Below are 3,954 nucleotides of genomic sequence, written 5' to 3' on the forward strand. Positions count from 1 at the left end.
TAATCATTGTCATAGGGCAACATGTGTACTGTTTAATGAGAAACTATTTTGTTCTGTAAACCTTCATCTAAAGTGAGAATAGCAGCACAACTGGAAGAACATAATCGATGTCACTGAACTGTGCATGTAGTAATTTTTGAAATGGTGTATCTTTGACTATGTATATTTTCTCCAAAAAAAGAAAAAAAAGGTCGAGAAGGGAGAGGGTTGACACGCTGTGAGGTTATTAACCAATGTCATAAAACATTATGTGTAATGACTGTTTAATGAGAAACTGTTCTCTAAACCTTCATCTAAAGTACAATAAAAAAAGTGTGTTAGATTTTATCAAATGCTTTTTCTGCATCCATAGAGATGATCGTGTGGTTCTCTTCCTTTGTTCTGTTGATGTAGATATTACGTTGATCGATTTTTCTGTTGAACCATCCCTGCATTCCTGGAATAAATCCTATTTGGTCATGGTATATGACTCTTTTAATATGCTGTTGGATTCTGTTTGCTAGTATTTTGTTGAGGATTTTTGCATCTATAATTATAAGAGATATTGGCCTATAATTTCCTTTTCTCATGGTGTCTGTCTGGTTTAGGTATCAGGGTTATGTTTGCTTTATAGAATGAATTTGGGAGTATTCCTTCCTTCTCTATCTTTTGGAAGAGTTTAAACCATATTGATGTCAATTCTTATCAAAATGTTTGGTAGAATTCCCTAGTGATGCTATATGGTCCAGGACTTTTTGTTGGGAGGTTTTTGATCACTGATTCAATCTCTTCACTTGTTATGGGTCTGTTGAGACTATTTCCTCTTGAGTCAGTTTGGGTAAGTTGTGTGTTTCTAAGAATTTGTCCATTTCATTTAGGTTATCCAGTTTGTTGCCATACAGTTGTTCATAATATTGTCATAAATCTATTTCTATAGGGTCACTTGCAATATCCCGTTTCATTTTTTATTTTGGTTATTGAGATTAAGAATTTTTTACTTGCGGTTGTTTGAGCATTTCTCTTATCCTACATCCCAGTAGCAGTTAAGGTGAGAGTGCTCATTCTGAAGGCGTTAATTGAGTCCAGGGAAGTGGCCTTCAAAGCTCAAAGGAAGAGCAGAGCCTGAGATCCCAGGGAAGGAGCTTGGGAGACCTGGAGCTTGTGCCCAAAGGACAGGAGCTGGAAATCCCTAAGGAATATGGTGACCACACTTCCTGGTTTGCTTGGGATAGTCCCAGTTTACATCTGTAGTCCCCAGGTAATTATTAACACTATCCTCCCAGTGTCAAAAGTGTTCTAGTAATACAGGCAGTCCCTGGGTTACAAACAAGATCTGTTCCTGAGTGTGTCTTTAAGAATTTGTAGGTAAGTCAGAACAGGTGCATACGGTTCTTATTTAGCCTTACTTTAGTGCAAGAAAAGGCTCAAAGCCTTTTTGTGATTTAAAAGCTGCACATGCAGCAAATAAAGGTGATTGTGATGAAGAATTTGTTGGGAGTAGGGGTTGGTTCAACGGTTTCAAAGTGAGGGCAAATTTACTTAACATTAAGGGAGAAGTACACGTTGTAAGCCGGCCGGACATTCGTAACCCGGGGACTTATTGTACAATAAATTATATGGCCACACTACTGGGGGAGAAACAGGAGCCCTTGTTTCCCCCATTATTTTTATCTGGAACACTGGCTTGAAGAGGAAATTATACCTTTGGGACTCCAGGACAATAGGCTCCTTAAAGGCACGGACTGCCATATGGACTTTTTTTTAATAAGCATAACGTTTATTATATACATAAAAGATGATGAAAATGATAAACTAAGAAATATGTGATTGAATTCTGCATTCCTAGCACCTAGCTCAAGGAGCCCTGGTGGCATCATGGTTAAGTGCTCAGCTGCTAACCAAAAGATCAGTGGTTCAAACCCACCAGCCACTTCTCGGGAGAAGAGACCTGGCAATCTGCTCCCTTAAAGATTTAAACCTAGGAAATCCTATAGGGCAGTTCTACTCTGTCATATAGGGTTGCTATGAATCAGAATCAATTCAACGGCACACAACAACAGCACTTAGCTCAAGGTCCATAGGTGGTGCAAACAGTTTGCTCTCAACTACTAACCTAAAGGTTGGCAGTTTGAACCTACCCAGTGGCACCGTGGAAGAAAGGCCTGGTGATCTTCTTCCATAAGATCACAGCCAAGAAAACCCTATAAAACAGTTCTACTCTGTAACACCTGGGGTCGCCATGAGTCTGAATCAACTCACTGGCAACAGGTTGGTTGGGTAGCGTCTAGCTCTACCTATCAATTCATGCTTCTTGCCCTGCCTACCCCTCAGGCACAGTTCCTTTGTGGCCCAGACTTAGCCGAATCACTATTTTAATGATTGCACTGACATCCGGTGGTCATTTCCAAGTTTTTCTTGGGGCAGCTCCTGAACTTCACACTCCATTGAAGCAACTTTTATCTGAATTCTACAGCGAATAGATCTGTTGATAGCTGATAACAGTTAGATGTATTGTTTCCTCTTGAAAGGTATTTAGAGACAGGAAATGGCAGCAATGTGGAAAGTGCACAGTGAAATGATATCATCAAGAACTGAAATTTCTTTGTCGAATTTCAGACCTATTTAGGGAGTTATTTTTATACAGAAGTGTCCTTCCTGAAACGATACCAAGCAAGCCAAAGGCATTAAATTCTTGGTAGCAACAAGATAGCAAGTCAACACTACACATATAATCCAGTGTCAGCTAGACAAATTCTTAAATGAAAACTTGGACACAGGTAAAACTGCCTTACTGGTGTCTGGCTAATGTTGAGAGGGAGAAAACGAGAGATGAAATGCAGGAAAAATAGGGTGAGAAAGCAGGTAAGCCATACTCTTAAAGTATAGCTTTACTTTGTGTTGTGTTCCAGAGAAGTGTGGAAAGGAAATGTTTGTATACTTAAGCACCTCCCTCGACCCACTTTAATGTACATGGTCATTTCAGCAGGTTTCCCACGGAAGACATTTTAATCCCAACAAATCATAAAAAGAGTGCTAAGAACACTAGTATTCATTTAAAGAACCATTTTAATCACTCATCCTACTCCTTGTAAGAAGTGACTATAGATTGGAGCAGCAGAGGAAGAAAGAAAGTCAGGAATAGGAGGAAATGGAATGCATGGCTGTGTCCGTGAACAACTGCCTTCATTGCCATGAGACCAGAATTGGATGGTGCCTGGCTACCACTATTGAACATTTTGATCAAAGATTCTATAGAAGAATACTAATCAAATGGGGGAAAATGCAGAACAGAATTTCAAATTTTCATGGACTCTAGATTTCCTGGAGCCATCGAGGCTGGATGAATCCCTGAAATTATTGCCGAGATGATCTTTAAAACTTAAACTGAAAATATCCCCGGAAGTCTTCTTAAAACAAAACAACAGTTTAGCTTAACTAGGAAAAAATATCTGCCCTGAGCATTATGGTCTTTTAAGAGCTATCCACATGGGATCGAATTGACAATAGCAACTCAAAAGATTAGATAGGAACCTTAGGAGGCAGTGAGTTTATGTTAATGGAGGAGGAACAACTCAGAAAAGGAGGGTGAGAATGGTTACACAACTAAAAGAATGTAATCAATGTCACTGAATTGTACATTTAGAAATGGTTGAATTGGTGCATGTTCTGCTGTGTCTATTTTCAGTAACAACAACAAAATAAATAATTTAAAAAAAAAGAAGTGACTGTAGGAAAGAGGCCTGTCAAAGCCCATGATCTTACACTCATTAAAAGATCAAAGAGAGACAAAATACAGCTCTCAGTTGATTCTCAGGTCATCAGGAAAGTATCACCCATGTACGCAATTAAAGTAGCCATAATGAATAAGGTATCTAGGTATCTGGGATCTCTCAAAAATGCAAGCTGTCCCTCATTTGCCTCCTTATGGCAAAAAATATTACTGAATCTTGAAATGTAAAAATAAGTATTTAATTA

This window comes from Trichechus manatus, unplaced genomic scaffold (assembly GCF_000243295.1).
Source record: "Trichechus manatus latirostris isolate Lorelei unplaced genomic scaffold, TriManLat1.0 scaffold00046, whole genome shotgun sequence".
Classification (NCBI taxonomy): Eukaryota; Metazoa; Chordata; class Mammalia; order Sirenia; family Trichechidae; genus Trichechus; species Trichechus manatus.